The following is a 19,688-nucleotide window of genomic DNA, read 5'->3' as shown; positions in this document are numbered from 1 at the left end:
TTCACAGGGTAGGTCAGCTAAACTGTTTGGTCTGGGCTTATTTTGACATTGACGCAATTTGGAAGCCCTGAGCTATGGACCAAGTGATGTTGTCATCATTCAGAATTTCCGTGCAAAATGGAAAACATTCAAGTGAAATTCAGATATTACAAATGATACTTAGAGTTTTCTGAATTGTCGTTTCCGAAAAAATCATATTTATTTTTTATACTTTTCAGACCCACCAGTGGGCCTGAAGAAGGCTGAGTAGCCAGATTTAACTGGGGATATCATTTTATGTGGGGTAATGGCTGATTTCCTACATCTCATGTAAATTTGAAATGTGTGGCAAAACAGGAAAAATTTTGTATAAATGGGTGAAACCCCGTTTTTTCTCAATCCCTCTAGAACCCACAAGAAAACTTACTGGCTTACTGTCCCATTCTTTTTAACATTTTTTCAGTTAAATTTTTTGATCTTTACAAATTCTCAGCATTTGAAAAAAGGATCGTCTTTCACCGACACAGTATCTGCTTTTCTCCGATCAAAAATATAATCAAAATGAATAGGGGTGTAAAAAAGTAAAGAAAAAGGGTCCAATTTTTCTCATGAAAAGGATCACGTACCTCAGCGCTAGTTGTCACATTCCACTACCCCAAAAAAGGGTACTGTTTCACTTAGAAAAAAAAATTCTACACAAAAGCAGTAATCCAGCGTCGTTGGATACCCGCACAATGTATTGTTGCTGTTTTTAAAGGCATCTTTTGTACTTTTAAAGCCCAGCCATATGGATTCCCAGGACGAAACGCTTTAATTGTAGGTAACTGGGCCTCAGGAATTCTAAATGCCCAAGTCAGCTAAGTAAATATCACAATTGTTCCTAGAACAAATAAGATTGAATAGATTGGGTATTGCTTTCAGAAGTTTTTTTTTTCGTTCTATGTTAAGGCATATGCACAATGAGAATTTGGTAATGCCAATACTCAGGTAACCCTTGTTTTAAGAATCAGCTAATCCAACCCCGATTATAAAGGTTAAGCTAGTATCAAGAACTGGATTTAGCCAAAACCCACGTTCAAATTACTTTAAAATGCCAAGGAAAATAAAAGTGATTTTGGTAATAGTGGGTGCCAAATTAAAAAAAAGAAGTCTGGGGCGAAATTTTAGCCAAAAACAGATGACACCAAACAGCCTAAGAAAGAGTAGCTTTCTTCTGAAAGGTTACTGGTCTCAAGGCCGTATCCCAGATTTTTTTTCGTGGGGTGTTTTAAACAATGCTTTTTTTCGCGGAGGGTGGGGGGGGGGGTACACAAAAACTAAAAAAAACGCATAAAAATTTGTTTATATCCATTTTTTATGTTTTTACGAGTCAGACAAACAATTGAGGGGGTCTTTAGGAACCTCGACTAGGAACCAACAGACTGTTAATGTTAAAACTTTACGGAAGAACTGCGCTGTTAAGTTTAATTAATTAGTTTTGCTCCTTTGTTTTCACGGTTGAACGCAGCAACAGTGTTTAAAATGTGGTACTGCCCTAAGTACTTCGTAATTTTGAAACAACCGAAAAAAAGTCTTAGCTATCAAGTATGATAGACCTAACATGGGTTTAGGGGGCAAAAAAGGTTCAAATTTGAGATATAGCTGAAATGTATCTATGAAGCATCTGCTTGGAAAAGGGCTATATTTATAATAAGGTGCCCATGCCGAGGGCTTATCCAGTGGTTTTTCAATGTTTTCCATGCACTAATGCCCATCGTTCCAAAGATAGATACATAAATAGATCTATTAACCGCAGAAACCCCATGGACCACAAAAAAAGCAAATACTAAATAATATTAGTTCCACAAATAATATTAAAACCTCTTTATAGTACTTATCAAAATAGAAATAATCTGAATCCGAATAACGTGGGTTATCCAAATTAACTCACCCACCTGTCTTAAAACCTCTACTACTTATAGAGGCGGTATTAAGAGAGATGGGGACAGAGGCGGCATTTGCCTTGGCGCAGAAATTTTAGGGGGTGCAATGTTTCAAATAAACAACCTAACGATTATAATCATTTTGTAATTCAGAAATTTTATTTTTTATTAAAATAAAGTAGAGGGCGCGCTTAATAAACAAAAATTATTAATAACTTATAATTAATTAGTAAAATGAAAATAAATAAACAAATTGAAATAATTAAATAATAATGATTTAATAATAACAATTAAAATAACCAAATTAGAATAATTAATGCATAATTTAAAAAAAACAAATTAAGAAATAATTATTTATCATAGGCAGCGCGCTAGCGCTGCCTAAGCAAAGAACGATGTGGGCACAATGTGTTTTTTTTTTCTCCTTACCCGGGCACTTCGTATCGAAGACGTTGTCGTAAAAACTTCAAAACAGGCTCATTCGATTGGAAATTCGAAGGGCTAGTACCCTTTTTAATAGTCGAAAGTGATTGGACGGCAACTAGCCCCCCCCCCACCCGCCCATCATTCCCCCAATCACATCCAATAAAAATTTTGAGATAGTCAGTTTGTTCAGCGTAGTTGATTTCCAGATAGAAAATATATTTTTGATGAGGACACTCCCCCACAACCCTCAGTGCAAGGGTTATAATCTTGGCCGTTGGGACGCGTAAGGTGTTTTATTGAAGTCTCTGTTTTAGACCCCTGAAAAATGGCTTATTTAAATGGAAGTTCGAAGGACTAGTGTTCTTTTTAATAGTTGAAAATTAGTTGAAGATAACTAACTCCCCTCTCTCACCCCCTTTTCCCCAAAAACATCCATTCAAAATTTTTAGATTTTATTCTACGTTGTTGTAAGTGTTGGAAATTAAGTCTTTAAGGATGACAACCCCCCCCCCGATAACCCATAGGGCAAGGGGTGTAATCTGAGCCTTGGGGGCATATAAGGTTTTTATTGAAAGCTTTGTCGTAGAAACTTCAAAACGGCTCATTCGATTGGAAATTCAAAGGGCTAGTACCCTTTTTAATAGTTGAAAGTGATTGGATAGCGACTAACGCCCCTCTCACTCCCACCATTTTCCCAAACACATCGAATTAAAATTTTGAGATATCTATATTGTTCAACGTAGTTGAAAGTTCTGGAAATTAGGTCTTTTAGGATGCAAGGGCTGTAAGTTATGCCCTGGGGGCATATAAGGTTTATATAGGAAGTTGTTGTATAAATCATAGGCAGCACGATCGCGCTACCTAAGTAAAGAACGGGGACACTCGAGAACGAGACAAGAAACGGGGACTAAGCAATGAGGAGGAAACTCCTCCACAACCCTAAGGGGAAAGGATGTTAAGTTATGCCCTGGGGGAATATAAGAACGCTGCTGGCCCAATGAATTATTTATTAATTTTTTCCTTTAGAGCAGGGCACTTCGTATCGAAGAAGTTGTCGTAGAAACTTCGAAAAGTGCTCATTCAATTGGATATTGGAGTGTCTTGTGCCCTTTTTAATAGTCGAAAGTGATTGGAAGGCGACCAACACGGTAAAACCCCTTCCACGCCCACCATTTCCCGAAACACATCCAATCAAAATTTTGAGATAGCCATTTTGTTCAGCGTAGTTGATTTCCAGATAGAAATTATGGTTTTGAGGACAGTCCCCCACAGCCCTTAGGGTAAGGGTTGTAAGTTATTTCCTGGGGGCATATAAAGTTTTTTTACAGAAGGCGTTGTCGTAGAAACTTTAAAAAAAGCCTCATTCGATTGGAAATTCAAAGGGCTAGTGCCCTTTTTAATAGTTGAAAGTGATTAGAGGGCAAATATCCCGCCTCTCACGCCCACCTTTTCCCCAAACACATCTGATCTAAACTTCGATATACCAATTTTATTCAAAGTAGTTTTAAGTTCTGGAAAATAGGTAGTTGTGTATGACACCCCCCCCCCCCACAGCCCTCAGGGCAAGGGTTGCAAATTATGCCCAGGGGGCATATAAGGTTTTTATATAATGCGTTGTCGTAGAAACTTCAAAAAGGGCTGATTCGATTGGAAATTCAAAGGGCTAGCGCGCTTTTTAATAGTCAAAAGTGATTTGAAGGCAACTAACCCCCCTCTCACACCCATCTTTTCTCCAAACACATCCAATCAATATTTTAGATGGCCATTTTATTCAACGTAGTTGAAAGTTTTGGAAATTAGGTCTTTAAGGACGACAATCCCTCCCAGAAATTACGACGAACAGAAATTACAATAATTAACCGAGTCAAACTCAAAACGAGCAGAAATTAACATAAGTTGGACGCAAAACCCCTATGCCTTCCCAAGGCCAGAACAAAATTTGCACTTTACTAAAAAAAATACAAATGAATATGCATTGTCAGTTTAACATACATATACTGATATTTAGTAATCAAAATGTTAATATTATTTTATTTATTAAAGTAATAAAAATAAAAATATTTATATTTTTTTTCAGTTATCAGTAAAACTTATTTTGTGGAAAAAGTTTTTTTAATTAATTAATTAGTAATTCGAAATTAATTTTGTTAATAAGTTAAAATTCTGTTAAATATTTGCCTAAAAATTTTGTGGGACACAGGGGGAAGGGGCGCTAATCAAGCTTTTGTCCCGGGCACAAGAGAAGCCGGAACCGCCACTGGCTGCTTAACCTTTCTGAAAATCCTAGCCTCTTCATCATACGTGCCTAGGAGGTTATATCGTAACTCCTTTAGCTCTCTGCGAACAGTCAAGAGGTGAACAAGATCGTCATCACTATTCCAACACATTGGACATGAATGAAGACCTTCTTTGACGAATTCTTTCAAGATGTTCCTTCTTTGTCCAATTGGAAGAAAGTTAATTCCAAATTTTAATGTATGTAAATACCAACCGTTTACTATATAATGGCCAGTTAAAATATAAGGTTATCCCGTATAATTTGACCTACCTACAGGGCCCTATATCCAAGAGTGATAAGAATAATAAATTAGCTAGAAAGCCTAGTGGTAAAACTTAACTCCAACCAAATACAATCACAATAGTTTTTTTTTAATGGCAAATATGCGTAAATATTACTATAATAACCGTGGATGTTACTATGGAATGCTCGTTTAAAATGTAAGGTCCTTCCAGTATTTTAAGGAACTATCTTCAGGTCCCATATCCAAGAGTTGTAGATAATAGCGGAAAAGCTACTAAACTCCAATGACATACAATCACAATAAGAATTTTCTTTAAAATTGGTAACTATAGGTAAATGTCTATGGTTGCTGTACCAAATGTTTACTATGCAATGGCTATTTAAAGTCTAGGGTTATCCCAGCTAATTTAACCTATCTTCAGGATCATCAAAGCCAGTAAGAGCAGCAAAAACATAAACTAGAAAAACTTAGTCAAACAGTTCGTGGTAATGAACTGTAAGTAAGGAGCGACCCGGCTCAATGGTAACTGAAACTCTAGAAAACGGTATTTTGATACAAATAGATACATCAAAAGAATCAGATTTTAATGCTGATTTCATATATATAAGTTTCATCAAGTTTAGTCGTACCAATCAAAAGCTACGCGCCTGAGAAAATTTGGCTGATTTTTGAAAAAAGGGGGAAAGGCCCCCTAAAAGTTATAAAACCTTAATGAAAATCACACCATCATATTCAGCGTATCAGAGAACCCTACTGTAGAGGTTTCAAGCTCCCATCTACAAAAATGTGGAATTTTGCATTTTTTGCCAGAAGAAAGATCACGGGTGCGTGTTTATTTGTTTGTTTGTTTGTTGTTTTTTTTCCAGGGGTGATCGTATCGACCCAGTTGTCCTAGAATATCGTGAGAGGGCTCAATGGAATGTAAATTAAAAGTTCTAGTGCCCTTTTAAGTGAAAAAAAAATGGAGGGCAACTAGGCCCCCTCCCACACTCATTTTTTTCCCAAAGTCACCTGATCAAAATTTTGAGATAGCCATTTTGTTCAGCATGTTCGAAAATATTATAAGTATGTCTTTTAGGATGACTTAATCCCCCGAAGTTCCCGGGGGAGGGCTGAAAGTTATGAACTTTACCCAATGTTAACATATAGTATTGGTTATTTGGAAGTATACAGACGTTTTCAGGGGAGATTTTTCCTGGTAGTGGGGGGGTGGGTGGGTCGGGGTTTATGTGGGAGGATCTTTTCATGAAGGAAGTTTTCATGGGGGAAGGGACATTGCTATGAAGGGGATGCCGTACTTCCCAGCATTATTTAAAAAAGATCAGAAATTTAATATAAAAAACAAGTATTTCAACTGCAACAGCAGCAACATTGAAACTTTAGACGAACTGAAAATATTAAATATGTGATTGGGTTCGCTCTGTATTCAATGACTCGCTCTTTACTCTAAATAGTTTTTAGTACTTTCATAAGAGCTATTTATTCTAATTAACGGCCTTTGTGATTAAGCGGTCATTTTTAAAGAATTCGAACAAAATTCGAACTTTAGCTTAAAGAGCAAGGTATTGACTAGGGGGCGAACCCCATAATAAACTTATTAAAAATATATGAATATAGAAGTTCGTTACGTAAGTTAATTCGTAAGTTAAGTATATTTATTACTAATAAAAACGTTCGTAAATAAAATTAAACAAGTTTCGAGAAAGCCATTTAACTAAATAAAAGTAAATTAATATGAAAATTTTGTTTTAATTATTCATGTACGGTGAGCCAAGATCAAAACCGGTATTTATTCAAAAACGTTCAAAATTAACTAAAAAAAACAAATTTTCTAAACTGAAAGTAAGGAGCGACATTAAAACTTAAAACAAACAGAAATTATTCCGTATATAAAAGGGTCTGTCCCCTCCTCAACGCCTCGCTCTTTACGCTAAAGCTTGACTCTGTCTCACAACTTTATTTTTTTTAAACAATGAAAAACTTTAGTGTAAAGAGCCAGGCGTTGAGGAGGGGACAGTCCCTTTCATATACGGAATAATTTCTGTTCCTTTTAAGTTTTAATGTCGCTTCTTACTTTCAGTTTAAAAAACTTGTTTTTTTATTTAATTAAATCTCATACAAAGGCTATCCCGTTATCCCTTTAAAGTCTAAGGTTATCCCGGATAATTTTACCTCTCTTCGCTTATATCCAAGAGATGTAGAAATAGTAAATTAGCTAGTTAAGCCTAGTTGTAAAACTAAATTTCAATCATATATACTCACAAAAATCATTTTCTTTAAAAATGACAACAACACATAAATGGTACTATGATAAATATGACTGTTACAATGGAATGCTCGTTTAAAATGTAAGGTCCTTCCGGTATTTTAAGGAACTGTCTTTAGATCCCATATCCAAGAGCTGTAGGTAATAGCAGGAAAGCTACTAGACTGTACCCTCGGCCTGCACCCTCGTCAATACCTCCCTCTTTACGCTAAAGTTTTGTTAGTACTTTCAAAAGAGCTATTTATTCTAAAAAACGGCCTTTGTGATTCAGGGGCCATTCTTAAAGAATTGGAACAAAATTTGAACTTTAGCGTAAAGAGCAAGGTATTGAGAGGGTTCGAACACCTCTAATCTGCGTAATAATTTATGTTCGTTTTAAATTTTAATGTCACTCCTTACTTTCAGTTGAAAAAATTTGTTTTTTTATTTAATTTCTGATCGTTTTTTGAATAATGCTGGGAAATCCGGTGCTCCCTTTATGAAAATGTCCCTTCCCCCATGAAAACATCCTCCAAGGAAACATCCTTCCACGTAACCCCCTCCTCCGCCCAACCCCACTAGAAAAAGAACCCTTCTGAAAACGTCTGTATACTTCCCAATAACCAATACTATATGTAAACAATGGGCAAAGTAATAAATCCCCGTGACTGCTGGTATTGACGAAGCTGATGACTTGCTAGCTTTCCTCTCTTCACCTTTTCTTAGAGAAAAGGAAACACAGGAATCAGAAGGCATTATCTTTCTTAAAATTGTATTATAAGAACTGTTAATCCCCATACCATCCCGGATAAAAACGCCATTTTTTCATTTCTTATTTTGAAGGATCAACTGGGAATACACTCAGCTTTGGTTGATTAAGACCACATGAAATAAGGTACTTCTTTTGGGTTTCACTAGAGATTTGTTTCCTTATTCCTGGACCCTTGCGATCTATACTTTCAAAATCGTCATTGCAAATTTCTACAGCAACCCCACTAATTGCTGAAATATCAAGAAGTTCTTCAGTCTAATCGACTGTTAACTCTTTACGTAGCTCAAACATAAATAATGATGTAGATTGTATTTCCACTAAGATATTTCTTGGATTCAACGTAAAGTTTTCCCCGACAATCTTAACAATGTCATTGGAACCAACAACTAATGATATAATGTATTCCAGCTTGGTAAAACATGTAAAAAAATATCTTTTTAGGTCTTTGATCGGAAACATCTTGCCCTATATTTGACTCCTTCTCATAAACTGTGTTGATCGATGATGTGACATTAAAATTACCGTAAAGAGCCGGAGACATACATTTGGAATAATTGTTTATCTAATTTCACTTCGTTAGATGTTTTTACGTTGCTCATTACTTTCATCCAAGGCAAAACTTACCTCCCGACATGAATGAGTCTTCAAAAAAAACCTGTTCTAGGGAAAAATAATTCTGGGTACACAGCCAAATCTTGTTTGTCCTTCTCAAGCGTTGTATCCCTCTCAACCTCGCACTATAATCAAGTTTTTTTCACTATCCTGTATACACTTTGCATTCTCATTACTTTTCCATTGTGTTTAGAAATTTTTTGCATTCTTTTCCACTTATAGGCAAAGCTTGACCGGCAATCCATTCACGTAACCTTGTCTCTTGCTTTTGGTTTGTTCGCATTATCTTGTCAGGCTTCAGTTGAATTTTCCCGAACTGCTGAACCATCAAACAGAAATAAATTATATGCGAGCATAAATATATTTTTATTGTTTACCTAAAAAAATATATTAAAAAAAAATGCGTTTTCTTTTCTTATATTATGGCAGGTCAACGTGGTTTAAGAAATTATGTTTATATTCTTAAGGCCAGCTGCTAGGCTACCAGACCGGTCCCTTTAAATTTGATTAATTAAAACGACTCTGTTTGAATTAGAAGCCATTAATAATAAGAATTAAACTATAAAATAAAACGACTCTATTCTATTTAAATCATGCGTGAGCATAGCCAGGTTTTTAAGGTATGAGTTGCTACCTGTCCGGTCCCCTCAAACCTGATTTAATTTAAACGACTATGTTGAAAAACGACATTAGAAAATAAAAATTAAAATATAAAATAACACGACACTATTCTATCTACACGCAAATTCAGTATTTGATATCTACAATTGAAGCTGAGTTTTGTCAAAATCAGCCATTTCTTTACTGAGAAGTTTGAAAATGCGAAAGTGTTTCCAGGAGAAGGAAGACCAACTTCGACTGTCTCAGAATTGAGCATCTGAAGCACTGTATAAAGATAATCTAATATTTATATACTGTGATATGGGACATCAATGAGGTTAAAATAAACGACTTATAGGACTTTGCAAAAACCAGGGGGGAGGGCAGTGAAAATAAAATCATCAGGTTCTGCGGATCAGAGAACCCTACTGTAGAGGTTTCAAGCTCCTATCTGCAAAAATGTGGAATTTTGTATTTTTTGCCAGAAGGAAGATCACGGATGCGTCTTTATTTGTTCTTTTTGTGTTTTTTTCCCCAGGGCTGATCGCATTGACCCAGTGGTCCTAGAATATCGCAAGAGGGCTCATTTGGACGGAAATTAAAAGTTCTAGTGCCCATTTTAGGTGACAAAAAATTGAAGGGCATTTTGGCCCCCTCCCACGCTCGTTTTTCCCGAAGTCACCCGATAAAAATTTTGAGGTAGCGATTTTGTTCAGCATAGTCGAAAATCTAATAAATATGTCTTTGAGGATGACTTAATCCCCCACAGTTCCAGGGGAAGGGCTGCAAGCTATGAATTTTGCCCATTGTTTACACATAATAATGGTTATTGGGAAGTATACAGACGTTTTCAGGAGGGATCTTTTTCTAGTGGGGTTGGGTGGAGGAGGAGGTTACGTCGAAGGATGTTTCCATGGAGGATGTTTTCATGGGGGAACGGACATTTTCATGAAGGGAGCGCCGGATTTCCCAGCACCAGCTTATGCAAGCCAATCACCGTTGCAAATTGGCTGTGACAGTACCTGTTGCAGCTGCTGCTGCTGCTGCTGAAAGAACATTTAGCAAGCTCAAGTTTGTTAAGAATTTGCTGAGAGCTGCCATGGTTTATTTTTGACTATGACTCCTTATGTTGTTAGCGATTGAGAAACACCTCACCGATGCCATTGACTTAAACAAGATTGTCCTGTGGTGGTCAACTTTGAAGAATAGGTGAATGTGAATACAAACATAGTTGTCCTTAGTTACGCATGATGTATTCCGTTTTAGCTTCTTGTTTAACTCCGTGGATAAGTATAAATGATAGAACATTCATTATAGTAAATTTTCAAGAGTCGTATAATGTGACCTAGGGGTTGTTTAAATGATGGGACTTAACCTTCTCCCTTAGCTTTGGTCCTTCGAGCCACCCCTGAATGCCCGGCTAAAGTCTAAGGTTATCCCGGAAAATTTAACCTCTCTTCAGGGTCTTTTATCCAAATCCTGTAGGAACAGCAAAACATAAACTAGTAAAATCACATATGTGTACAATCACAATATTTATTTTCTTTGAAAATGAATGAATGTCCATAGTTGCTATATGAAATGTTTACTATGCAATGCCCTTTTAAAGTCTAAGGTTATCTCAGATAATTTAACCTCTCTTCAGGGTCCTACATCCAAGAGCTGTAGAAATAGTAAAAATGCTAGTAAAAACCCCGTTGTATACAACTAAACTTCAATCAAATACAATCACAATAGTCATTTTCTTAAAGAATGGTTACTATACATGAACAATAAATTAGCTTTCGTTGTTAGAAACTCAAATGCTGTCTCCTAAATCAGTCTTGTTAAAAGTTTGCGTTTACGATTTACCACGGGTATTTGGATATAAAAATCTGATGATGTCATTTTGAGGAAATAGTTTTTATTACCATCTGAATCTAAAGACTGACGACCTTATCCGATGACAGGGGGTGGGCTTGGATACACTCCCAAAAATACAGAGAAATGTAATATCTCAAACTGTGAAGTACTAATAATTGCAAATACTTTATTTGATCGCCTTTTTGTATAGTTAAATGTCTCTTTGAATATTTCTTGTACAAAGAGTTACAAAATGCAGCTGTGATATTCATCTTCATGAAGTTGACACTAAAATATATTGCACGTACCCAAATTGTCTGTTTTTATGCTCTACCCTTTTTCAATATTGTTTGAGTTTTGGACTGTCCCCTTTTCTAATTTTAACAAACTATCTTCACTAACGTTATCAATAAGCACAGAGTTGAGCTATAATATAAGCTATAAAACAGTTGAGCTAAAATAACAAAAAGTAAATATTTCACAAAAGTATAAATACTAAAAAAATAAAAAAAAGAAAGATTTGCTGTGGCTTTAATTAACGAAATACACAGAAAAATTTCACAAACGAAAATGCGGAATTTAGATTTTTTTTTCAGAGGAAGCTTGTCCCGGATAGCTGTTTCCCCTAGCTTCTTTTTTCATCTAGGAGTTATCGTACCGAATAAATGGTTGTAGAATATTCAAAGAGAGCTCACTTGAATGCAAATCCAAATTTCTGGCCTTTTCAGCTAGCGGAAGAGATGACGCCAAAAAAGGTATCTTTTTGGCCCTTTTTGCCACCAAATAGCAATTTTGGCAATTTGTTTGTTATAAGGTCAATGATACCGGTTAGAAATTGTGTTGTAAACTGATTTTATTTTATTTTATTTTTTTTTACCATCCACTCGGTCAATTTTTTTACTTCTTAGGGTGGACGTTAAATTGTAGTTGTTGGTTGTTTGTTATAATAAACTTCTCTTTCTCTCATGGTAATGGATGAGAATTCTGAATAACTGATAGGTTTAAAATTGTAACCAAGCTGTACTGCCGACATGATAGTACAGCTTGTAAAAGCTGTTAAAATTTTACTGCTGAGGTGAGTCCAGCCTTAAATTTTAGGCAGTTATTTCAGATTTAGGCAGTTATTACAAAATAAACAGTTATATGGAAAATTATTCGTAAGTTTCATTCCACTGCTTCGATTCATTTGAAGCTATAGTATGTATGAAGAGTAATACATAGTTACACGCCTGCTATTAAGGGAAAGGGCTTGTCAGAATTGTTGTGGGATAAGCTCAAGGGCATCGTTTGGGGGGTAGCTCCCCCTTGTAATGTGGAGAAAAATTATTATTTACCCCATGTCCCTTGACTATCCGGATATGGATCCCTCTTGCCCCCCCCCCCCAATAAAAAATCTGGATATTCGACCCGGGTAAGCTTCGTGGTGGGGGGTGAAGTCTTAAAAAATGCATTTTGACCCAAGTTTGCCAACTGCATGAAAGTCTTCAAATCGATATGGGGTAAGGGCAATAAATTCCCTTCATTTGAAGGACTATGTATTTAGGGTAGGTATTAATTATGGATTCTGAGGGGATGGCAGCTCCCCTGTTGCTCTGTAAAGATTTTGAGCTTAGAACGGAATAAAAGATTTATGTTGGACGGAATGGGAAATATGGGGCATCCCCAACAGAGAAGAACCTCCTACCCACTTTAAAAATTATTTACATTTCAGTATTTTTTAGTGCTGAACTTTTTCCAGGCGTGGCTGAAACGAATTAGCGAAATAGTAGTCGTAGAATATTGAATAAACGGTACTGGTGCACTTAATGGTACACACGAAAGAAGTCAAGTTTGGTTAATGCTAATCAAAATAAAATAAAATAAAATAGGATGAATATATAATAGTTTAGAAACAAATTTAGGCTAAGCCTATATATTTGCACATTAGGGGGGTGGGGGTGAAACATAGCATATATTAAATGCGCAATCTAACCTAGGTACCCCCCCCCTAAACCCCAAAAAAAAACAGTTTAAATATTATAAATTCAATGAGAAACCACGCTCTTCGATCAATTTAGATAACAATTACCCGCTTTACGGGTCTCCATGTCTGCATTCGCTGGACAGTCTATAGCACTGTGTACCAATTAGTGCAACAGTACCGAATAAACTATGCTCAAATAGAATTTGGAATCCCACTTCCATTTTTAAGAAAAAAAAAGATATAGCCTCAGTTAACAGCTTTTCTTAGCCTTGTCTACCACGAAACATAATTCTAGACATAAATTGTTCCTTCCCCTTATTTTAAGGGTAATCTAGGTTTGCCTTAGGCTTTACTGGAGCTGTCTGTGAAAAAAAAATTGCTTTTTTATACCGATAACAACACTGATTCTGTGTCTTCGAATTTTCACTCAGTCTTGTATAGAGATTTTGGAGTGGGTTTGAACGGAAGTTAAAACTATGAAATTCAGATTAGGCTACGTAGAATGCCACATTGGCCTTTCCACAAGCAAGAATAATTTATTTGTCAGGGGAAGTTAGCTCTAGCAGGTGTAATATACAAGGCAGTATATACAGCATCAGTCAACAAATCAACTTTTTCAGGCTTAAACGTTAATTGTTTCCTTGTCATAAACGGCACGTACTCCTTTGTGGAACACGTTACGCTTCTACAATTTTAGATTTGCGGAAACATGGTTTGAAATTTTCGACTGTGTTGATCCAAAAGGTGTTATGTGACACTTTCTATGATGATGACATTAATTTCTTTGAAATTAATTATTTAAACGGAAATAAATCAGAAATTTAATTATTTATTTGAAATTATAGCTGTTGCTTTGGTACTTACGTGTTATAGCGACCACATTTTAATCTTGATCTGTAATGAAACCGATTTCCTGTGTCCACTTGGAGATAATCAGCTCAGCCCGAGCGAGATAAAGTATTGTGAAGGTATATTTTAATTAGATATTTAATATATAGAGGTCGTTAGGTATTTAATATAATGCGTTCTGGGCGGTCTGCTTTCCATAATTCGCTGTTGTATTTGCCATAATTTTGTTACTAAAATGTTATATTTTCATCTTATTTTGGCATATTTCATTAGGATTAACCTAACTTCACTTCTTTGGCTTTTTCGCTATAAAACGTAAGTAACGTTGCATTATTAAAATGACACGCATTCTTTTGTGTAACACATTAAGCTTCTATATTTTTTTACTCGCTATATTCCACAAATTACCATTCATACCTTATCGTTCTAAACTGAGCTTGCTGGAAATTGATACAATCCCTTTTCCTATATATTACTTGTTTCATAAGTAACAAGGGGGCCTTCTTTTTTTTCCAAGTATTGTATGCCCTGGTTTCTCCTGCAGAAACATTTGAGACTTGATACGAACGTCCTTTCTTGCCGAAGGCCTAGAAAAGCTTCCCTTGTCAAACAGTTCGTGGTAACGAACTGTAAGTAAGAGCGACCCGGCTCAATGGTAACCGAAGCTCTAGAAAACGGGTTTTTGATACCAATAGATACATCAAAACAATCAGATTTCAATGTTGATTTCAAATACATAACTTTCATCAAGTTTAGTGCTACCCATCAAAAGTTACGTGCCGGAGAAAATTTGGCTGATTTTAAAAAAAAGGGGGAAAGACCCCCTTAAAGTTATAGAACCTTAATGAAAATCACACCATCATACGCTAAAGTTTTAAAGTTTTACATCTTTGCGCTAAAGGTTGACTTTCTCACAACTCTTGTTTTTTTTAACAATAAAAAACTTTAGCGTAAAGAGCGAGGCATTGAGGAGGGGACAGCCCCTTTCATATACGGAATAATTTCTGTTCGTTTTAAGTTTTAACGTCGTTCCTTACTTTCAGTTAAAAAAAACTTGTTTTTTTTTATTTAATTCAAGTAAATGTCCATCTTCAATGTTTGGAGCCAGATTGAAATTCGCATGCTTCCAGTTTCGCATGCTTCCAGCAACAATTTCGCATCCCTCGAGATTGTTTCTTCCAGTTTATGACTTCAGTGTTGCAATGCTTGAGAAGATGCAAGATCAATCTGTTTTGCAAGCCGACTGCTGAAATTTGAAGAAATATAAATTTACTTTGATTATTTGAAAAAAAATTGTCAGCCGTTGTGATAAAATTTCACAAAGATTACGGTTTTTTCGCACTGAGGTGCAAAATCCGCGGACATTTTGAACTCTAATAACCAAGTATAACATTCAAAAGACAGTTTTATATCAGTGTTGCGCAATAACGGTGCTATTGCGCAAACGATCCCCACTAAGGCCCAGTGAAGGCTATTTTTCTTGTACTTTCATTTTATACAACGTTTAATGAACTATCTGGCCTCATCAGATTATGGAAAAAAGGAATGACTTCACTCTATGAACCAGGCACGTATGGTGGAGTTTTTTTTGTCGGGAGGGGTAATTAATAAAATAGTTCAGGGAGTGTGGGGGCAGCAATAAAATAATGAGGTTTGACATTTTGAATAGGAATTGCTCAGAAATTCAAGGACATTTATGATTTCAGGAGGGGGAACAGTGTTTGCCCAGTTTTTTTTCTAACATCATTCCTCTTTTTCTATGACGTCTTTCAAATCGTCGGGCTGTTAAAAATTTGAGCCTAACGTGTTACTAGTAAACTGTTTACATAATTGTTTTTCCTACAGAATTGTGTCTCTTGAGCTTCCTTTTATAGCGGTCAGAAGACGGGTTTTCTAAGATGGTCTCTTCGGTTTATTATGAAAAACATGGAGAATGGTGCTTAAGGGAAGATAGATCAAAAAGTATCAATTGGTGCTCCAATAATTTTTTGACAAGCTATGGCCAGTGTTTCAGAACATAGTTTCATTAGATTGCTAACATGAGTGAAAACTCGACCAAAGAATCGTACATTGGCTCAGAATGATTTGCAGTGAAGGCCGAATTGAAGTTAGCGAATTTGTAGTGAAGACCAACTTGAGTTAATGAGTGGCTGGATTAGAGAAACTGTGTCTAGTAGTAATAAAAGTGCTTCAATTGTCTGTATGACAAATTTATACCCACAGAAAAAAAAACGGGTCCTTAAAATGGAAAACACTAATGATTGCCATTTCATTTCAAATAAAAAAAGGTCTAACTGGTCAAGAGGTCTAACTGGTAAAAGGTCTAAAGGTCTAAAAAGGTCTAACTGGTTTGCATAAAAGCTTAAATGTAAGTAGTGCATCATTTTCCGTGGCCATTTTTGCATACTGAGAGACTGATTTACAATTTTGCTTACACTAACCATTTTGAAGATAACTCAAGAATGATTTGTTTTTTTTGGAGTTTTATAAATTTATTTTTATATTTGATGATGCTTCAAAAATTGGAGAAATAACAAATGTAGACGAAAATACACAAAATATGTCAATAGATATACAAGGTATGACTTTATATGGGTTGTGGTTCCTTTTTCTGAGAGTTTGATCTATTTCGCTTCAGGGCTGTCGCTGAAATTTAGCAGCATGCAAAATTTCACTTGCGAAAAACCTCTTAAAAAAACTTCAAAATATTAAATAATAGTGATATACATACTTAGTATACTTTTTCATACTAATTTTCAATATTGGTATACACTCTTCCAAAGATCCTACTACCAAACCTGAAAGTTCAAAATCTCGTAAAAATTGGAAGGAGTGGTAGCCTGCTTCGCTTGCTGTATTTTCTTAAAAGGGATTTTGGCTGAAATTTCTAAGATTAAATTTTAGCTCACCGTGGTTTTTTCAGATCACAATTTAATAATTGAATATTTACCACTATAAATGTTTCCAGGTGGGAGATGGCATCACAACAAGTCCTACAGAATAAAGCTGTAGAGAAGTAATCTATCCACCAGAAAAAAATAACATCAGACCTAATTCAAGATTTTAGAATTTGCATGCATATTTGGTGTTCCCTTTCGAAGGGGCAGCCTCCTCCTTCCTCTTCCTGTGGATAACCTTGGTGTTTGGTCAAGTGTCTGAATTGGTAAAATAGTGTTACTAATTGTGTGGCCTAATCATTGACATAAATAAACAAAATAAAAATTAAGCCCTTTTTTAATTTCTGTGGTTCTATTTCTTAGGAATTTGAACGGTTTTACTTCAGATCTGTCGCTGAAAATCTAACAGCATTCCAAACTTCACTTACGATACGCTTTTTCGAAGATCCTAACATAGGACTGATATTTCAAGATGTGGGATTGGCGTGCAAGTTTTTTCTTCCTAGAGCAAAAGATAGCCTTTTCGTTTCTGTTCCAGTGGATACCATTCCCATTTAGTCAAGCGGCTGAATTAGTAAAATAGTATTACTAATTTCGTGGTCTAATCATTGACATTACCAGGAATTCCTAGCGTTTAGCCTATTGTATCTGTTGTCTTAAATGTAAAGAAATCTGCTATTCTATATATAAAAATCTATTATATCCACAACTGAATTTGTTTGAATTTTAGCGTAAAAATTTTGAAAGATGTCTTTAAATTTTTATAGATACTTTTAAGATTCGTCCTATGAATGTAAAATGTGCGACTTGATCAGAGGGGAGTTCCTTGGTGGTTTAGTCCCCTCCCCCTGCACATTTGAATGCGGTTATGCTTTTCAAGACTAATTCTTAAATTAAGAAAATTGTTGGTTTTTGAGCAATCTACTAATAGTGCAGTGACTCATGGCAGCACAAATGTACCTATGGCCGTCTTAGTCTTCAGACTTGGTCCTCTTAAACTTAGTTCCAAGCTAATTTTTGCACCCTGAAGCCTCAAAAACCCATTCCTTTTGCTAACATTTATACCCTGGGCACTCAAACCATCTGCAAACTCTAAGAATAGGAGAGTTTTCCCTGTTCATTTAATACCCTGTTCTCCAAGGATCCTTACACTGCACCATAGGACCAAATTCATATAAATGAGATCATGAACACAACCCTTGCTTAAGTCCTTCCAGACCAAACCAACTACAAACCACGCTGCTGGCAGAAGCGAGGTTTGTCGTTGGTAACCCCAGATATAGTATTTCTGTAACCCAGCCACGCAGCTATTAGCCGCAACAACATTATTTTTGTTCATAGCAGATTGAACTGATCACTTTAATGCAAGAATAGGCATGAACCAAATCTTTTAATCAGCTGAATAAAGTGCTTGTTCTTAATCTATAAAGCTCAGGAGTAAAACATTCACACACTGATTCATGGTGATTCAGGCATTTCTCACCTATTATCGAAGCCTGATAATTTGTTCCCTTTCCTAAAACAGTACTGTTCTTCTCTATAAACTGTATAAGACTTGAAAGAAGGTATGGAACCTCTGGTGTGGAGATAGGCGATACGAAAACATATGCGTCTATCGTCTCACGGTCACATAAAAAACGCCTTCGTATAATTTTCGATCAAGTACCACTACCCAATAAAGTACACTAGACCTAAAATCTGTTAGAAAACAGTACAGCTGCTGAAGTCCTAAGTAATCCGCTTTACGTTGTAACATATGTACGCTGGGCTTTGCATGAAGAAGCCTATCAAAAGATATAGATCTTTTCTATAATCCCCCTGTATCTTAGAAAGAAATGACAAGGGTTAGAAAAGTCCTAGGAATAGTCTTCTTACAAATGCTTCTTAACGGGAAGAAGCGAGAAAAGACTTAAAGCTAGGTGACATCTGTCGAAAACCGTTGAAATTGACCCGGCTATGAAATTGATGAACAACTTCAATGAAGATTTAATAGATAACTCTTCATCGTTATAAGAAATACGACTTTCCCAGTAACCGCTCCGGTACAAATATAGTCTAGCTTAGTTTACACGTTTGCTCTTTTGAACATCTATAATTCAATGAAAATATTTGGGTTTTTCGGGAACCTGTGTATTGAAAATTACTATTTTGAATATTCTGGAATTTATTAGGAAGTCGTAGGACCTAACATTTATGCATAAGGTTCAAAGTATCAAATTATTCAAAGTATATTTTCAGTTATTTCCTGGTCATTTCTTGAAGATCGGGCAGGGAGCACTCCTCTCTCAGCCGGCTCCAACTTAACATCATCTGTTCTTTACTCCAAACTAATAAATTTGTCTTTGAACCATTGTTCCAAGATGCAACGCTCTAATATTATCCCCGTGTTCCCATATTAAGTACCTTCAGCTCAAGTTGGTTCAATTTCGATGTTGTGATATATCATATTGGTAAAAAGTAAGAGAGCTGGATTCTTTGACTGAAATTTCTGCAACAAATATAAACACAGGCACAAGAAACCAAAGGAGTTTACAGCATTCTTTCGTGCATGTAGTAAAAACCTGAAAATGACAGATAATAATACTATTTAATTTTTATGTAATTTTCTTTTTTATCTTCTACCGTACCTATAGTACCAGCACTTCTCGACTTGGCTAAAACTGCTCAGATCCTATGCCAAACCTGTTATTTACTAACCATAAATTCAAAATTATGGCAGACGAGATTCAATGGGTAACTTTAGAACTACATTATTGATTTCAACCTTATAATATTGAACTTTATTTTTGTTACCTGGTCGTGTCTAAGATTTTATGTATAATACATACACGAATGGGCTTCATATTTTATGCTATAACTCTGTTTCATAGAATCTAGAGGGGGGAGGTACATAAAAAACACAGTACTGGTGCATTATATCTAAACCAGCGCTATAGACTGTACAAGGAATGCAGACACGAAACCCGTCAAACAGCTATTTGCAAGAGATAATTGATGGCAAAGCGTGGTTTCTCATTGAGTTTACAATATTTAAACGATTGTTTTTTGGGGGGGCTTAG

General features: G+C 35.8%; 1 protein-coding gene across 6 annotated transcripts in view; it reads left to right on the top strand.

Annotated features, from left to right (window-relative positions):
• LOC148955587 (uncharacterized) overlaps positions 1-19,688 on the top strand; it is a 152,335-nt gene that overhangs the window by 32,698 nt on the left and 99,949 nt on the right. For 3 of the 6 annotated variants that reach the window (XR_016143725.1, XM_089108259.1, XM_089108260.1), the window contains exon 2: positions 11,517-11,675. The exons of 2 other annotated variants lie outside the window; for them this stretch is intronic. The gene's annotated coding sequence lies outside the window, so the exon portion shown is untranslated. Of the gene's footprint in view, positions 1-11,516; positions 11,676-16,700; positions 16,953-19,688 lie in introns of those variants that run through there. One more of the 6 variants, XR_016143724.1, reaches the window with a different exon arrangement.

Source organism: Artemia sp. Qi Xiang Cuo, chromosome 2 (genome assembly GCF_049724085.1).
Source record: "Artemia sp. Qi Xiang Cuo chromosome 2, ASM4972408v1, whole genome shotgun sequence".
In the NCBI taxonomy this organism is placed as follows: Eukaryota; Metazoa; Arthropoda; class Branchiopoda; order Anostraca; family Artemiidae; genus Artemia; species Artemia sp. Qi Xiang Cuo.
The sequence above is the reverse complement of the archived record's forward strand: the minus strand, read 5'-3'. Positions and strand labels throughout refer to the sequence as shown.